This window comes from Ursus americanus, chromosome 15, assembly GCF_024610735.1.
Source record: "Ursus americanus isolate L20-20 chromosome 15, mUrsAme1.1.p, whole genome shotgun sequence".
NCBI lineage: Eukaryota > Metazoa > Chordata > Mammalia > Carnivora > Ursidae > Ursus > Ursus americanus.
Window position 1 is genome coordinate 25786578 of NC_142141.1, and position 19869 is coordinate 25806446.

Here is a 19869-nt window from a genome sequence, read left to right on the forward strand (position 1 = left end):
ACAAAATTAATTTTTCTCTCTCAGCAGTTTCTAGTGCATAGAAGCATTTCTACCCCATAAATTATTCTGAGAAAGAATAACATACACACACACACACACACGCAGAATTCCACAAACTTGATTTGCCAATATTGTCAAATTAGATATTCATAAGAGAATGAAATACAGCTTTTCATGGAAAACGTGTATTATAGCTGTTAAAATCCTTCTGGGCTGTGAATGAGAAAAGCTTGAAGCTACAGCAGATCTTTCTAATTTTCTTGAGAGACATAGTATGCTGCCTCTGCCCCGTTACTTCCAGCCTTTGACCTTCACTCATCTTTAACCACATATGTCCAGGATTGATAAATCTGGAACACTTCAGTGCATTCATCTGAGACAAGATGTCTGAAGTTCAAGAAGAAAAAACAGTCAATCTCTTGAAAGTTACTTTACTTTTTTAGACCAGTGATTCCCAGTCATATCAGATCAACCACTATCCTGCCCTTTTTAATTTTTATTTATTTAAAAGATTTATTCATTTATTTTAGAGAGACACACACACAGAGAGAGAATGAATCTCAAGCAGATTCCCCAGACTCCCTGCTGTGCAGAGCCCAATTTGGGGATTGATCCTAGGACCCTGAGATCATGACCAGGGCTGAAATCAAGAGCCGGCCACTTAACTGACTTAAGCCACCCAGGCACCCCTACCCTGCCCTTTTTTAAATAACAATTTTATAATACCCCTTGATTATGCTGAGATGAAATCCATGATTAATATAGTCTAGACACGATTTTGCAAATTATATAAAAAAGCAATAAAACAAAAGTGATTTATGATGAAAGACTATGTATTTCATTATATAAATGCTCAGGTTCATTGACAATAGAAAATATAATAAAGCAGTCAGACACTTGCACTTGTGTGTTAAATCATCGTGAATGCAACAACGACCAACAAAGCCCAGGCATGTTGTGCTGGCCACTCTAGTACCAGGAGTGGCATTGCTGTTGGTGACACGTAGACAATACTTGTTCTGAACAAAATGAAAGCATGATCTTCCCTTCATTGAGTGCATGTAAATTAAGATGCAAAAAGTTATTTGTGTTTATATGGAAAAGGAGTTTAATTCTAGATTAGATAATTAGAAACAAAATTTTGTCTTACACAAACGGCTGGTAGGACATTCTAAAATCATGGAAAACGTGGAATGATTTTTTTAATGAGAGACTGTCTCTCCTATTGTAGTGTCACCCATCCTCCCCCTCTAGTACTCCTCAGTCATAACCACAACCTCATGCCCCACAAATCTCTCAAACAGCCTCTACTGGGTGGCCCCTCTTTTGTTAAGAACCATGTTCTAGATGGGTTGACTGACGTACTTGCAAGGAAGAGGCTTTTAAATTACCAAAGGCCACCCTCAAAAACAAACAAACAGCAAACAAACAAAAAAGCCTGCCAAACTACTGTTGTCCGTCTGTACTTCAGACATGTCAAAATTCAACTCTGAACAGGTCACCCCCATGCCAACCTTCTACAAACAGTTTGTAACTCCCCACTGAAGTCAGTATGAAGGCCTAAGTACTTAGCCCGGTGTCCAGTCCCCTCCCAGTCTGCCCCTGTCGGTCTCATCTGATGGTGCCTTTCTGGCTCCCTGCATTCCCATTATGTTGGTCTTCCTTCAGCAGCTGGAGGAAACCATGTCATTCTCACTGCTGCACATCCAACCCAGGGCCCTGGCATTCCCTGCCTTTTTTCAGTCAACTTCTGTTCCTTCTTCAAATCACAGCTCGGTTATCATTCGCTCAGGAAAGTGTTTTCTGATCTCCCACCGGGGTCAACAGCACCCTGTGTACCTCTTCTCATAGCTTGCATAACAGCTGTAATCTTACATACATGCACTTACTGGATTCCTGTCTATTGACTCCAGTAGCTTTCGAGCTCCCTGATGGAAGAAGCCAGGCCTCCTTTTTCTTCTCAGTGACTGAAATAGAGGAGACCCTCAAATATTCCGTAGAGTGCATATGTACAAGTGGCCAAGTAGACAGAGGGATGGCTGAATGAACACGTGAACAAACATAAGCCTATGGCTAAGCTGACATTCCTTTGCGAGGCATCAACGAGTCAGCGAGTTTATTTGTTTCCTAGTTAGAACAGAGCTCACGCCCAACTGCTGAGAGAAATTAACGCTCTCATGTATGACCTGTTTGGCAGGAGCGGCACCTTCACCTTCTAGTGTGAAGTGACAAAGTTGTGAGTTTGCTAGAAGTGCAAGAGAAGATGGGATTCATAAGAGAGGGGGTAGTACTTCCTTATTCTCCAGCTGAACAAAACATAAACATATTCTTGTAGTTTAAAATTCCAATAATGCCCCAAATAGAAAAGTATCCCAATACCTTCTACCTCCCTGCCCAAAATATTTGTTTGTCTATTTATTTAATTAATTTTTTTTTGCGAGGGGGGAGAGGGTCAGAGGGAGAGAATGGCAAGCACGCTCCACCCTCTAGTGCAGAGCCTGACATGAGGCTTGATCCCATGAGCCTGAGATCATGACCTGACCCGAAATCAAGAATTGGTCGTGTAACCAACTGAGCCACCCAGACACCCCCAAAATTTTTATGATTAACAGTTGGTTGTACAATCTAATGGCCATAACCTCTGAATTTACATAGATGCATATGTATCTCTCCTTCCCTCCCTGTTTTTATTTTCCTTCAGACTCTTGTGGTATCAGGTGTATTGGTCTATGATTTTTTTCACTTAACCATGTGTCTGGTAGATATTATTTCATTAATATTTTATTTATGATTTTATTGTTTATATATGAAATGATATAGGAGTACATATATATATATGTATATCTTTTTCATCTTAAAAATAAAATATCTCAAATATAGCAAAAACTACTGAAAAAAATGAAAGAATACCTGTGTGCCTGTGACTGAGCTTAAGGTATAAAATACAATCAAAATCTCCTGATAAAATACCTGCCTCTTCCTGCCCCCACCCCACAATCCCTGCCCTGGTTCCATTGTTTATCAACCCAGTGCATGTCTTCATACTTTTCATTGCATGTATGTGGATTCCTTCATATTCTTTTTAACATCTGCATAATATTTAAGGGTATCAAAGTGCTGTGATTGAATTAATCATTCCTGGAATGGTGGACATTTATACTATTTTCAAGTGCTCATTCCTTAAAAATTTATTTATTTATTTTAGAGAGAGGGGGGATGAGTGAGAGGGGCAGAGAATCTTAAGCAAACTCCACACTGAGCACAGAGCCTGCCCCGGGGCTCGATCCCATGACTCTGAGATCACGACCTGAGCTGAAACCAAGAGGCGGACGCTCAACCGACTGCACCACCCAGGCGCCCCAGGTGTTCATTCCTAACAAACAATATAGTGACACAGGTCCTTCTACACCTAAACAAGTGTTCAAGCATTTCCCTAGAATAGATACATGGAAAATGTGCATTCAGAATTTTCAAAGATTTTGCCAAAGTAACATCCGCGACGTTTTGTCAATGTATTTCCCCACCACTAGTCCCGTGAGTGCCCTTTCGGCACATCCTTACCAACTCAGATGATTGCAAACTTAGCGTTCTCCCAATCTGATGGGAGAAAATTATCCCTCACCATTTTAAATGACGTTTTCCTAACAACCTGTATTTGTTGAGTACAGTCATCCTCCCTTATCCACGGGGGATGGATTCCCCCAGTGGATGTCTGACATCACGGATAGTACCAAACCCTATATGTACTATGCTTTTCCTATACATAGATACCTGTGATAAAGTTTAATTTATTTTAGGCAACGTAAGAGATTAACAACAATAACTAAAAATAAAATAGAACAGTTACAACAATCTACTGTAATAAAAGTTACGTGAATGTGGTTTCTCTCTCAAAATATCTTACTGTACAGCGCTCACCCTCCTTGTGATGCTGTGAGATGATAAAATGTCTCCCTGACGGGATGAAGTCAGGTGAATGATGTAGGCATTGTGACGTAGCGCCGGCTACTGTTGACCTAGGTCCGCACGTCAGCAGGAGGATCGTCTGTTCCTAGTGCAGTTGCCTGCAGGTAGCCAAAACCACAGAAAATGAAACCACAGATAAGAGGGGACTGTTGTGCCTCTGTGTGCCAAGAAAATAGACAACACCTCTGCCTTCACAGCGCTTTCCATCTGTTGACGGCGAAGCAGTCAATAGACACCAAAAAAACATGGAGGAAAATAAAGCAATGGAAGGAATCTGAGATGCCAGAGTGTGTCCCATCAGCTAGGATAGTCAGGAAAGTCCTCTTTGATGAGGCTGCTTTGAGTAGAGACCTAACTGAAAGCCAGGAGGAAACCCAGTGGATATCTGGGGGTGAGTTTCGGGGAAAAAACACAACAGGTGCAAAGGTCAGAGTGCACTTGACATATTGAAGAAATAGTGTGAAGGCTCTTATGAGGTGGTCCCGGTAGAAACCTCAGGTATTCTTCATGAGCTGGGAAGCCATTGACAAATTTGGGGCAGAGAGCACACACTGTCTGCTTAAGTTTCAGGGCTGTAACTCTGACTTGTGTGTTGAAAATAGACCATAGGGGCTGGGGATCAAAGACCGAAGGTTTTTTGAAAGAGACTTACGTTGGAGATGATGGTGGCTTAAACTATTATTAGTGGTGCCACTGGTGGGAAGTGGTCCGATTCAAGAGGAAATTGGAGACACCCAAACATTTATGGAAGAGGGGAGGAAAATTTGTAAAAAGTATTAAGGTTATTCTTTCTTTACAGCGCTTCAGGTGGATGGGCAAACACTAAGAAAGAATCGATTCCTTTAAGTAAGCTCCAGCTTACAACTACATTTGCAATTAATAACTTTTTAAATTAAGCACACCGGGGGCACCTGGGTGGCACAGCGGTTAAGCGTCTGCCTTCGGCTCAGGGCATGATCCCGCATTTGAGATCGAGCCTCACATCAGGCTCCTCCGCTATGAGCCTGCTTCTTCCTCTCCCACTCCCCCTGCTTGTGTTCCCTCTCTCGCTGGCTGTCTCTATCTCTGTCGAATAAATAAATAAAATCTTTTAAAAATAAATAAATTAATTAATTAAGCATACCAATTAGTAAGTTGAATAATTGGCTGGAGAAACAATACTTGCTGAAGCAATATACTAATCAAGGAAATTTTAGGGGCAGAGCTAGATACAGGCACTGAGTTTTGAAAAAAAAAACTTTTGTGCATTAGGGACATATTACACATTCGATGTGGAAAATTGTAAATGGTAGAAAAGTATAAAGAAGTAATTCAAGTTGTTCTAGAGTGTCCTTATCTAGAGAAAACTGTTATATGTGTATATACTTCCAATATCTATAGCAATATCAATAATCTATAGATTATTTCGTATATAAATATTAGGTACTGTATATGGATCACTTCCCTGTAATATGTGTGTATATGCAAGTATGTATATTATGTGTTTGTATTTCACGTATACTTACCAGGCTTGCATTTGGATTTTACTCTACAAAAACCAACTTGTAAGAAATGCCCCATTTCTTTTAATCTGTGAATTTAATGAACCCTTCAAAATGGATCTTGAGGGGAAATTGAATCTCAGACATTTTGTGTGTATCTTCTTCTCTCTGGGCCAACCTGGGCCTTTTGCATTCCGGTCCACTGTGGTCACCACTGCCGGAATATCTGTCCACCTCTACTGCATCCCTGGAAGGGACCTGCTGCTTCTATGTCAACCTTGACCCTGGGGTTTCTGATCCTAGTGGTTGGTGTCTATGAGTCCTGAGAGGGACTGCTCTGTTCCTTCTTGCTGCTTTTGGAGTCTGCAAACCTCTGGCTTCTCCATGTCACAGCTCTTGAAACCTCCCTCCTTCCTTAATTGCCTGTTTCTGCCTTTAGGTCAGGTGATTATCGTCTGATGCCAGAAATTTCTGCCTTCAGTCCTGAAACTTGAAAAACCTATAACCAACATTGCTGATAAAACACAAATTTTAGTTATCTTATTGGGATAGAGGAGGAAGATAACCACTCATTCTTTCCAGTCTTTTTTGTGATTTTAAGAAAAGAGTCACAAGTTAATCTCTCAATAGTTATTGTTCTGGACCCATATGTTAAACAACATTTTCATAGAAAATTGAACTTGTGCTTTATGGTGTCATACCTGCTTTTAGCCCTGAACAATATTTATGAGAACTTTCCCCTGTTGTTACATATTCTTTTCAAACCCGGATTATAATGGCTGTGTAAATATTAAATAAACAAGAAATTGCTTATGTAACTGATACTCAAATTTAGACATTCAGGTAGTTTCCAGTGTTTCCAATTATAAGCAATATGATTGTGAGTCATAATGTACCAAGTCTTTTTTTTTTTTTTAAAGATCTCATTTACTTGAGAGAGAGAGAGAAATGGGAAGAGGGGCAAAAGGAAAAGGAGAGGCAGAGAATCTCAAGCAGACACCATGCTGAGTGCGGAGCCTGATGAGCTGGGCTCTGTCTAACAACCCTGAGATCACGACCGGAGCCAAAACCAAGAGTCGGAAAGTCCAACCAACTGAGCCCCCCAGGCGCCCCCATGATATACCGAAGTCTTTAAGAGCAGCTCTAGTCATGTATTTTTTTAGGATGAATTTTTAGAAGTGCAGTTATTGGAGCACGAATTTTTAAGGCTCTTTCTACATTTGTCATGTGCATAGTCTGGACACACATTTATGGACCGTAGTATAGTTCTTACGTTTGGCAGATTGGAATGCCGAGCGGTCATTTTTAAGCAAGCTTACTTTCTATGATTCTGTTCCAGGGATGCCTGCTAGCGTCCAGGTAGAGAATCCAGGTGACCCCACAGTTAATCTCCACCTGCCTTCCCTTATTCCCATCACTCCCCAGCTTGCTCTTAATGGGCTCTGTACCTGACAGGGCATATAGGTGTGAGTGGGTGTGGACATGATGGTAAACTTGAATGTGGAGTCTTTCTCTTCAAAACCCTGTGCCCCATCAAGATATTAGATACCCTACACTCCTCTTAGCCTTGTGGCGCCTCGATAGGCTTCCCAGTTCTCACATTTGCACACCTCCTTCCAAAGTCCATCCCCACTCCTGTGAACTTGCAGCAGGTTTTCTTCGTTCTCTGCTCTATCGCATTTGCTTTTCTCCTAGCTGCGTCTGGAAAAATTCCAGCGTATTCTTACTCATTATCTCTTTTCTCTGGACTTTATTTTTAGTTGTTATTTCAAAAGCCCCCAACCAAATTACAACATGCTGTCATAATGATCAGTCATCGACCAGGCTACGTGTCTGGCTATGCTATGACTTAGAGGACCAGGACGCATGTGAATGTCATGTGTGTATATTTAAAATAAAGAGAAAAGATGAGTAATAAGAGCTAGCATTTATTGAGCATGTAGTATATGCCAGGCAATATCCCAAGTGTTTTACCTGTTATTTCCTTAATTAATCCTCACAACAACTTCAGTGCCCAGGAGATGACTAGAAAATAGATTTAAAAGCATTGTCAGCCTTCAGAGAATGTGGGAAAGGCTTCTGGTACTGTCTAGGGAAATTAGCTAACTGTTGGTAGTCTGCGTATGCCATCCACAATTATGTAAGTTGTAACTCAGAGAGGTGATTGGTGGCCCAATACACCTGACTCAGCCAGTGGTTTAGATACAGCTTAAGTAGAAATACTGAGTTGAAGAAAGAAAAACAAAACCAAACACACCTTTATGTTGATTGCTAGGGCTTGACCATCTTTCAGTCATGGGTTAACTTACACATTTTTTTTTTTATTTGTTTCATATATATTTGTTGTGCTAGGCACTGCAGATACCAAAGTGAGTAAGACAGTATGGTTGAGATGACACGTATATTTAAGTGAATAATTAAAATATAGTGTGCTGAAAGCTATGATGTGTAGTTAGAGGGGCTGTAAAACATATAGGAAGAGGAAGTTCTCGGAGCTTCCCAGAGAGGAAGATGCTTAACTGAGCCCCAAAGGACATGCAAGGGCTTCCTGGGGAAAGAAGCGGAGGGATAGAAAGGGGCATAGCGAGTGTGTCCCACCTCCTTGAGTGGGGATTTGGGCACTTCTCTGTGATAGAGTTGGTTATGGAATAGTGTCAGAAATAGAGATGGAGCACTAAGTAGGGCTCAGGTTAAATCAGGTCAAATTTGGTATTTTACCAACATTGCAATGGGCGAGGACATTACAAGATTTTAGACAAATAGGGGGACATGAGTTAGTTCCTTCTGGAAAAAACAAAGTGACACATTTTAACTTCAGTGCTGCTGATGGTTGGGAAGAGGTAGAGTCAAGGCCGATGACCAATTAAAAGATGATTCATTCATGTATTCATCCAATTGTTCATTTATTCCTTCATCTTTTTGAGTACTTGTATGTGCCAGGCACTGTTTTAGGGGCTAGAAATACCATCAGTGACATAACAGACCAATTCAGTGGGATTACATTCAAGACATTCTGGTGTGTAGGAGGGGATACTGGCTAACAGCTATGAAGATCAATCATGCAAACAAGGGGAATAAAGAGTGAGAGGAGAGGTCCTGTGTTAAATCTGGTGGTCTGGAAAGCTGTCTCTTCCAAGGTGAATCTGAGCAGAGACTTGAATGAGGGAGTGAGTAGTTTTGATCCCTTGGGATAGAAAGATCCAGATGGAGGCAGCACCCAATGAGAGACCCTGAAGGGGGAGCCTGTGTGGCTCCTTCTGGGAATAATGAGGAGGCCTTTATAGCTGGAGCAGCATAGAAAAGGAGAATGGGGTAAAGGTGGAGATCGCAGAACAGCCAAGAGCCAGCCTTGTGGAGGCGTGTAGGCCCTAGTAAGGGTCTGGGCATTACCATCAGTGTCATGAAAGCCATCTCAAGGGCGGTGGTTAGGGAAGTGACATGTTCAAACTGAAACGTTTTACAAAGCTCACTCTGTCTACTGGGTGAAGAGTGGACTGTGTATAGAAAAGAGTGGAAGCAGGAACACCAGTTGGGAGCGCTTTGCCATCACCCAAGTGAGGCACGATGTGGTTTAAACTAGGGTGGTAATAGTCTAAAGAACGGAGAAAGGGTCAGAAGCAGGAGACATTTTTAAGGCAGAGCTACCAGGGTTTGCTGATGTGTGTGAGATATGAGAAAAAGAGGCTTACTAAGAATTACTCTAAGATGTGTGGCCCAAGCAATGGGAAAATAGGCTGCTTTTTTGAGATGGGAAGCGGGGTTGAGGTGAGGGCCATGAAGAGTTCAATTATAGACGGGTAACTGAAGACATAGCAGGCAGTGGGACATGAGCGGCTGTAGTAGTCTCTGCAAAGATAACAGAAGGGCCTTCATCAGGGAATGGACAGCAGACTGGAGAGGAGTGAAGAGTTTTAAGAGCTACTCAAAGTAGGTAGTGGCTTAGGTAAAGGAGGAGAAATGGAGTGAGATGCCTGGTTCCTGGCGTGGTCAAGTGGAATGATGCTTCTTCCCACTTAGTGAAAAACTCCAGAGGAATGAATGACTCCCAGTGAAATAGGTTTCTTTTAATAGGTTTTCATAGATCCTAGGGTCTCCATACCATATTCTTCTTTAGGCCAAACTCATTTTGGGTTCCAGAAGAACAGGGGTCATCAAACTCATTTCAGAAAGGATCAGAACAAGTCATTTAAGCTTCTGCAGTCCACACAGTCTCCGTCATAATTCCTCAACTCTGCCTTTGCCGTGGAAAGCAGCCATAGAAAATGCATCGGTGATTAAAGGTGACCGTGTTCCAATGACATTTTATTTACAAACACAGGCAGTGGGCGGGATTTGACCCACTGGCCATTGTTCGGCTGTCCCTATAGCAGAGAAGCACCAAGCAGTTTCTTCTTTCATCTGAGCAGAAAAGTTTTATGCTGTCAGAGCAGAAGTGAGGTGAGAAATCAGAATACTTAGCGACAGCGAGTCTGAACCCTGGCAAAATATGCAGAGCTGGCTTCATTAGCAGCTGGACCCCGTGACGGGGGCCCACACCAGCAGAGGGATGGGGAGCAGGTTGTTATCAGAGTATGGGAAATTCCGCTTTTCCTTGAGCCCTTATCCTTGGGGTAAATGATTGACTACAGGGGAGAGGCCTCATGTGGCCCACATTTTTTTTTTTCCCCCTGGGCTGGATTTCTTATAACCACAAGAATAATTTCAGGGGAATAATCAGCCAAATACCGAACACATGCCACTCGTCTTCTTCCAAAGGAACATATTTCTGGACCTGATGGGCGTTAGGTACCCTCAACAACTGTGGGCAAACAGGTGTTTGCAAAACAGACCAGAGACCCTACATTGAATTTGCACATAGATAAAAAATACATTGTAAACAAACAAACAAAAATCTCTTAAGCTGTTTTCTTAGTTCCAATTTTGAAAGACTAAATTTTCTTAAAGTGAGACTCACCTCTCAGGTATAATTGACTGGCACTGTCATTTAGCATTTTATTTCCAAAAAGAATGGAAGCCCCAATAGTTAACATGCTGTGCAGCAGGGAGAATCTTCCCAAATGTGGGTCTCACCTGGTCACGTCAGTCCTGGCGTGGCTTTGCATTCAGGCATGGCCTCAGAACACAGTGTCTTTGATCCTGATATCCTTTGTATTCCTTGCAGCTTTGAACTCCCATTATACTCTCCACAGACAGAGCCTCTTAGGGCTTTGAAGTTTTTCTCATGCCCCGAATGTGTGATCTTTGAGGACCTCGAAGAGCCTATTAAAAGCTTGCCACTAGAATCTTCCTCCACAAGTTTGCATTTGAAAAATACCTGAGGTTCATCAGCCGTGCATCAACCACCATCACCAGCCTCCCACCCTCCTCTGCAGGGTCTTCAAAAACAATCAAAACGAGGTGTTTTTGTTTTTTGTTTTGTTTTGTTTTTTAGAATTGTGCAGAAACTCCATTTTGCATCATCTTCTTCCCGTAAAGATTTTTTTATCCCTACCATTTTCTATAGTCAGCATATTTTCATAAGGCCTATTAGCGGTCATTATCAATAGGTTGGATACTAAGTTTGTAGACAAAAAGTAAAACTTTAGCAGGACCTTTTTTTTTTTAAAGGATTTTATTCAATTTCCAATGAGCATATTTAAAATCTGGTGGGAAGAGCACTGGGCTTGCAATCAGAGTGCGTAGGTTCAAGTCCCACATGCACCACTTGATAGCTGTGGGATCTTGAGTTTCCCGACCATGCTGAGCACCAGTCTCTTCCGACAAAGGACATTGTGATACTAGATTGCATGGTAATTATGAGGATGAATGAGGCAGCATCGAAAACCTCCCTAGGGCATTGTTTGCCATGTAGTAGGTGCTCAAGAAATCAATGTCAGAAATTCCCCACTCCCAAGCAGGAAGTTCCCCACCTAAGAGCAGAACAAAGTAACTTGCAGTGGAGAAATGAGGGTGGGGTGAAGGCATCCTGTTTCAGTGCTCTAGGTCAGTGGTCTCCAAAGTGTGGTCCCCAGACCCGCGGCATCAGCATCACCCAGGAACTTGTTAGAAATGCAGACGTGGGGCCCCACTCCACATGTACTGAATTAGAAATTGTGTAGGTGGACCCAGCAATCTCTGTTTTAACCAAGCTTTGATACTCCTGGTGATTTGGGGGCACCACTGCTCTGATGCTCTTATGATGAAACAGTTTTATATGAATTATCATATTTGTCTTTCCGTTAAAAAAAAAAAAGTTTTTTAAGGGAAAAAAATACATACTTAAAAAACAAAAAGCTAGCTGGAAGACCTGAAAACTTAACATTAAGACCCCAAAGTAACATAAAGCAAATAATCAGAAATACTCCCCCAGAGTATTTGCAAATAATAGGATTCCAAGTACATGGAACACCTAGAACAGATCTAGAACGTGGGAATAAATGAAGACTGCAGGAATGAGAACAGGGGCATTCTGCAGAGGCAAGGCGATTGGGGTCAGCCATCATCACTTGCAGTTTGCAAAGACTCAGAGTCTCAGGCATGACAGTAGGAAAGCTTATAGTGAAGACACCAGGGCTTCAACTGTTCTCTGGAGGTTGTTGGCACAGGGAAGCAAGAGGTTAGCTAACAAGAAGGGGAGCCTCTCGTGTAATCGGTTTGGGGACGTATTTGTCTTTCTGTGGTTGGTCTTGAGTTGGAAGCAGGTAGGTGGGAAAACATAGAGGTTGGCCATCATTGAATAAGGCCTGACTTTTCTGGGCTGGTTGCGGCAGACTTTGCCCGTTGGAGTTTTATTGTTGTATAGGGTCTGGCCATTGTTTGTACATGAGTCTCTCAAGAAGCCCAGAAAACATGTGCATATATATTTACAGGAAATGACGTATGCTTTAAAAAGGTCATAGTTACAATATTTCTGAATTTATTGGTATAGAGGAAAACAGTTAACATACCCACGGACTCTACTATTTCTACTTTACCTAAAAAGGCATTTAAAAATTAAGTTACATAAGAAATATTACCAACACAAACATTATCTGAGCTTAAGCCTCCTGTATGTACTCACTGTCGTGGGTTTTGTTCATGGCAACTGATAAATGTAATGAAGACAGTACACACACGACATAACTAGTCGTAAAAGTGAAGTATACTGTCAGAGCAAAAATTGCACTGGACAAAATTAAACAGATAAGGACGACTTTTTCAAAGCTGTTGCTATTGGGGAGAGAAAGCAGAATGCAGTCTGAACTCAATTTCGCTGAAACAAAGGACAGGAGAGGTTTCCAGGAATGGAGTGGGGGTGGGGCTCACAGGCCATCTGTGTTTGCTATTTGGCCTTAGCCAAAGGAAACAGGAGGTAGTTTTACAATTTGGAGCAATGTGTCCATGGAAGTCAGGCTCCTACCCTCCCACAGAAACTGGGAGGTAGGGGTTCTGTCTTCCTTAATGATAACATTTCAGAGGGATGACTGCTAGGTCCGTGAGAAAGACAGTTCTAGCTTGTAAAACTGGAAAAAGGCTTTTAAAAATATTTCTATCCCAAAGGGCCAGAGAAAGAATTTATAATTACAAGTTCTCTAAAGTAAATGCTCTAAGATCATACCTGTCAGAATGGCTAGCATCAAAAAGGCAAGAACTAACAAGAGCTTGTAGAGAAAAGGGAACCCTGGCGCCCCGTGGGTGGGAGTGTAAAACTAGTGAGGCCACTATGCAAAACAGTATGGCGGATCCTCAAAAAATTACAAATAGAAATGCCATATGATCCAGTAATTTCACTTCTGGGTATTTACCGAAAGAAAATGAGCACACTAATTTGAAAAAATACATGTACCTCTATGTTTATTGCAACATTGTTTACAATAGCCCAGATATGGAAGCAGCCCGTGTCCACGGATAGGTGAATGGGTAAAGAAGATGTGGCATATATATGCCACGGGGTATTATTCGGCCATAAAAAAGAATGAAATATTGCCATTTGTGACAACATGGATGGACCTAGAGGGTATTATGCTAAGTGAAATAAGCCAGACAGAGAAAGACAAATATCGTATGATCTCATTTGTATGTGGAATCTGAAATACAAAATAAATGAACAAAAAAGCCAAATCAGAAGCAGGCTCATAAGTACAGAGAACAAACTGGTGTTTGCCAGAGCAGGGGTAGGGGGAGTGCGTGAAATAAGTGAAGAGGATTGAGAGGTACAAACTTCCAACTAAAAAATAGATAAGTCACAGGGATGTAAAGTACAGCGTAAGGCATAGAGCCAATAATATTGCAGTAATTTTGTATGGTAACGGATTAGAACAACACCTATGGTGGTGAGCATTGCATAATGTACATAAATTTTGAATCACTATGTGGTACACCTAAGACTAATATAATATTGATGTCGACTGTGTTTCAATTTTTTAAAAATAGAACAAATGCTCTAAGAAAAGGGAGGCCAGAACCTAGAGTAGGGGGAAGTCTGTCTAAAATCTAGCCAAGGTGAGCAGATAGTTAAGGCCCCCTTGGTCAATACCAAGGTCAAGACCCTTGACCAATACTTTGGTCAAATCTTTTATCTTTACTGACAACACCAGGGACCTTACATTTAAGGTTAATAAAATCCACACTAGAAAAACAATCCAATTTTAGTAGGTCTCCCTTTTAAGTCAGAGTGCCTTGGCATCCTTTGCGCTGACTGTTGATGGGCAAGAAAAGAACTAGTGTCTTCTGTAATTTACCTGCAGTTCTTTCAGAGGGCCGGGCAGGGGCGATCAGGATGCGTGAAGGAAGCTTTACATAGGGCGTGTTTTGAACTGCCTGGGATCCCGTGTGGATGTGCTGTGTGTATTCTCAAGAAAGATGTTTCCTATGTGACCGGGACTTACCGGGAGTGTGAGATGAGGCACATTCTCCAAAGATCATTGGTCCAGGGCTGGAGCCCACTGATCAGACATAATTTTATTGCACAATTCAATACATAAAAAGAAAAAGAAGAACTGCTCTAGTTGCCCTACCTCTTTGTCTCTCCTCATTCCCAGAAGTGGTCCGGGGTATTTCTGGGGAGCTGTCAAGGGATGCTTTTTTTCCCCCCACTTGACATTTCCTTCACTCTTGGCTTCCACGGTACCGCACTCACCTGAGGTTCCTCAGATAGCCCCGGGCATTTTTTCTCATTCTCGTCTGCTGGCTCCTCCTTCCGTCCTGCATGGCTTGGTATTAGAGTTCATGAAGCCCTGGCCCTCTTCTTGGGTGATTGCATCCCTCCCCCAGGGATCTAAATCACATAGAACGCTGGAAATCCCAAGTGTATCTCCTAACCAACCATCCCTTCTGAACTCCAGACACACATATCCAATTGCGTCCTTGACATCTTCACCTGAATGTATTAAAAAAAAATTTTTTTTAGTGGTTTCTAGTACACCCAGTGTGGAGCTTGAACCCATGACCTCTGAGATGGAGTTGTGTGCTCTTCCAGCTGAGCCAGCCAGGCCCCTCTTCATGTAAATGTCTACAGGTATCTCCCACAACCTGTTTTTCCCATCTCATGAAATTTCTATCTCATTACCCAGATAAGCAATTCAGAAATGGAACTTCCATTTCTTCTTCTTATCTATGCACGGATCTATTGTTTTTACCTCTCCCTTGACTTCTCAAATGTGGCTTTATTCCACACATGGTCACAACCCTACTCAAAGCCACTGTCCTCAGGGCAAGGGCCCCTGACAGGCTGACTTTCTTCTCCCATGTGTATCCCCAGGGCCGCTTTTCTGCTTACTTCATTGCATTCTCTTTTATTGTCTGATAGAAGATAAACTTCTCAGCAGTGCATACAAAGCCAAGGAATTTGGCTCCTGGCTACTTTGCAGAGCTTACCCAGATTCTTTATTTCTTGCTCATTCCCTTCCTACAAGTGAATACAAAATGTCTTTCCTGTCTTAGGTCCTTTGCTCCTGGTCTTCTCCTCGCTCCTCTAACTCATGGATTCTCCGCGTGTATCAGAGTTCAGCTAAACGTCACTTCCCATGTTCCCTGATTACCTCGAGTTTCCCTCCAATTCAGTTAGCTGTTCTCTATCCACGATCCTGTCAGGCCCCTGGTAGTTTTACTGCCGCCGGTGTGATTCATGAACCAGCAGCGTGGGCACCTGTGATGTTCCTTGTGAGCCTTGGTGCTTGTGAGAAATGCAGAACCCCAGCTCCCACCTCAGGCCAAAAGAACCAGAATCTGCATTTTCACAAGATCCTCAGTAGAGTCACGTGAACACTAAAGTTTGAGAGTGTCACTTCGGAGTACTGATCTTCAGCTTGCACTTGCTTATTGCCTTTGTCCGTTAATAGTGTGAACTCCGTGAAGGGAGGGTCTTGGTCACCTTCTTTGCTCTTGTATCCCAGTGCTTAGCATAATGCTTGGCATATGGCTGGAAATCAGTACATATTTGATAAATGAGAGATTTAATCTTTCTCAATTGATCCATGAAGAAACTAAGGCTCAGAGAAGGCTAGTGACTTCTTTGAAGTCACATAGCTGTTATTAACATGCCCAGGGCAAAAAAAGAGAAGAGTATTCTTGACTCCTAAGAAAGTGTATTCTGTGTGTATGTGACCTTGAAACCAATTGTTCTAGATGATGTAACAAACCTAAAACTTCCTTAGCTGTTGTCCCTATATGGGCTTCTGATACTAATAACAATGACGACTTATTTATATTATATTTTGTCATTTATAATCCATTTTCACATACACTAACCTATGTGGAAATTTAACCAGAATTATTGTCATACATTTTCTTCTATTAAGAGCAGAGAAAATGGTATGCAGACCCAACAAGTTTGTGGTGTTTCTTTATTAATAGATCAAGAGATCATTGAAAAAAGCAAAAAAGAAGAGAAAGGAGGGGTGCCCGAATGGCACAGCTGGTTAAGTATCTGACTCTTGGTTTCAGCTCAGGTCATGATCTCAGGGTCATGAGATCAAGCCCAATATTGAGCTCCTTGCTTAGCACAGAGTCTGCTTGAGATTCTCTCTCGTCTTCTCCCTCTGCCCCTCTGTCCCCCCACCTCTAAAATAAATAAATATTAAAAAAAAGAAGAGAAAGGAAAATTTCTCATAAGAATAATTGTCAAAGAACGAATTTCGGGGAGTGGACAGCTCTTTGGCCAGATGAGGACTGCCTGGTCACGGTTGACGGAGTGGTTGGGGGCTGTCAAAGGTAAGCCAAGGATCTAACGTGGATTTTGCTGAAGTGGTTCCTGATTTATTTTAATTATCATTCCTGGACTTACATTTAGTTCAGTGGACAGTTCTGTTTAATTAGAAAAGCTCCTTCCATGATTTAAATTTTGCTTGTCCCTCACAGTTTAAAGTCTAGCTATTTCTAGCTCCTAATTGGCGGCCGCAAATGAACCATAACACAGAACTTGGGAATCTCTGACCCTGACATACCCTTTTGATTTGAAATATACATTCTCTGGTGCCAGAAGTGTTCACCACATCTCCTGAATCTGGTTTTTTCTCTTACAAGAGAAAAAGACAGTACAGGGGAGATGGTTCTGATCATGAGGATGTGGTTTATGGAGAATCCATGTTCTAACAATATGTTCAGATCATTGTCCATAGACAAGAAACAACCAAAAATCAGCCAGTTCAACCTGCCTCCAACACAGGAGTTTTGGCTATTGTGACTAATGTTGCTACAAACATAGATATACAAGTATTTATTTAAGCCCCTGCTTTCAGTTCTTTGGGGTATATGCCAGGACCGGAATTCCTGGATCATCTGGTCATTCTGTGGTTAGTCTTTCGAGACACTTTTGAGAAAGTTTCTTCTGAGAAATGGTTTTCCACAGTGGCTGCACGATTTTACATTTCCAGCAGAATGCACAAGGGTTCCACTTTGTCCACATAGTTTTCGACACTCGTTACTTCTCAGTTTTGTTTTATTTTTATAATAGCCATCTTAACGGGTAGCTTATTGACATAAGAATACATTAGGTATTCTTAAACATTTCCATCTCCCAAGCCGGGGAGTTCAAAACAATGCCAGGAAGCTGTTGTGGACCATTTTTAGTTGTTAGAAAGTTCTTATTATCTGTTACTAAATCTTACCTTTCTCTAGCAGTGATTTTCAACCTCGGTTGCAGATCAGAATCTATTGAGAGATTTTAAAAATTCCAATATTTAGGCTGCAAAACCCAGACCAATTCAATCAGCGTCTTTGAGATTGGAACCCGTACATCAGCATTTGTGAAATCTCCTTAGGTGCTTTTTAAAAAATTTTTATTTGAATTGCATTTAGTTAACATATAGTGTATCATTAGTTTCAGGGGTAGAATCTAGCAATTCATCGGTTTCACATAACACCCAGTGCTCATTACATCAAGTGTCCTCCTTAATGCCCATCACCCAGTGACCCCATCCCTCCACCCACCTCCCCTCCAGCAACCCTCATAAGAGTCTCTTCTGGTTTGCCTCCCTCTCAATTTTTATCTTATTTTCTTTTTCCTTCCCTTCTCCTATGTTTTGTTTCTTAAATTCCACATGTGAATGAAATCATATGGTATTTGTCTTAATAGGTAACCGAAGTTAGGAACCACTGCTTCCAGCCTGACCACTGGTCCCACTTAGTTCCGCGGCTTGGAGGGCATCAGTTGCGACAACCCTATCACAGTGCCTTCTCTGACAGCTCCTATTAAATAGCCAGCCCTTCATCCTCCTCTGGCAACCCTGTCCTCCTCTCCCTCCTAGATTTTTTTACCATAGTGTATATTGCCAGCTGATACTTTACGTAGTTTCTCATTTATCTAGTCATTGTCTGTTCTCTGTTTCGCTTATCTCTGCTTCTGGAAGACATACAACAATGCCTAATGCAGAGTAGGTCCTCGGAAAATAGTGTTGAATGAATGAATGCACAGATCTACTCTTATTTCAAATGACAGTGCTTCAGAGAGTTAAAAATAGCTTTTGTGTCTTATCTGTGGGTCTTCTCTTCTCTAGGTAAAATCTTCTTTGTACCTTCAGCCAGTCTTCGAAGACATTGAAGAATAAACCTCACCGTTATGAATACATTGTCTTTCTTTCACTAAATTAGAAAATAATCGAGTACTTCCCATGTACTACACATACCTGTACACACATATTGCAGATGAGACCCTGTGCCAGGAGCTGGGAATTGCAGTGAAAAAGAGAACCAAAGGCATTCTGTGGGAGTGGGACACAGACAATAATCCACAACAGAAGTCATTTCAGATAACAAGTGCTATAAAGAAAATGCAAAATGTTTTGTTGGCCGTGGCACGTTAAATGGGGATTAACTTCAATCTGAGACCTGAATGACAAGAAGAAGCCGGCCATTAAAGCAGCATGCCAGGAGTAAGGCCCAGCAAGTACAGAGGCTTTGAGCAGGGGACGGGCATGTTTCAGAAGGGCTCTCAGTCAGAGCCTCTGACAAGGACAAGGAGAAAAACCACTGTCACCTCCTTTGTTAGACACTTTACCCGCATTCACACGGCCCAGGATCAAATTAGTTCGGGATAGCCATATCACCCTGTTGAAGCCTTTTCCTCCTGAATTAAATCTTCCCCATCCAATATTTGTAACATGTTGGTAGTTGGAATTTAGGTGTGGAAGAGTGATTTGGATGAACATAAGTTGAATTTCTTTTCATGAACTCTTAGCCATAACGACTTCAATCAATCAATCAATCAATCAAAACACTTGTCAGCAGAGTGGAAGAACTTGCTGGTTTTCCAATCACTGTGATACTGGTTCCTTATTCCAGTTGGCACCTTGTCTTCCATGCCCAATGGAAAAAATTTTGGATGAGGCCAGAGCTAGAACGTGGTGGGCTGCTGCTATTTGGGGCCAGCAGCCATCTTGGTATTCAGTCGTGGTAGCTCAGTAAAGACGGCTGTTTCTTGCTTCTTGGGACCCTGTGTTTCCAGTGGTGGGCTCACAGGACAAGCAGCTTCTCCCAGACCAGACACTAATATACTTTGACCATTCAGTTCTCCCCTCTGGGCCTCAGTTTCTCCATATTGTAATGTAGGGTTTGAGTCTGAGAGTTTCGAGATCCTTTGAAACTTCTTTTAAAAAGAAAATTTTATTACTACCGTATTAAAAATAAAACTTTTTCTTGTAGCTTCTTAATAACCTGCAGATCTTATGCTTTCATCGATGGGACACTTGCTTCCAAATTAATAAAACAAAATGCTGAGTTTGCACTGAGAAGGCAGGGTTTATAGGACGAAATCAGATGCTGAAATTGACAAGAACACAGATTTGAGCTGTGATGTTGGGGACCAAAAGAAATAGGATTCAGGGCAGTGAAAGGAGCCCCTGAGCATATTTATTGGTGCTGTCTTTGCAATGGACTTCACAGAATCTGAGATGAGCTAATTCAGGTCACCTTTGTTAGAACAACCTTCAAGCCATGACCTCTCCTTTGGACAGCCCACCTGTACACA

The 19869-nt window shown here is 41.8% G+C and overlaps 1 protein-coding gene across 2 annotated transcripts in view; it reads left to right on the forward strand.

Moving 5' to 3' along the window:
* Window positions 1-19869, forward strand: part of HTR4 (5-hydroxytryptamine receptor 4) — a 163972-nt gene that overhangs the window by 69108 nt on the left and 74995 nt on the right. The gene's annotated exons all lie outside the window — the stretch shown is intronic.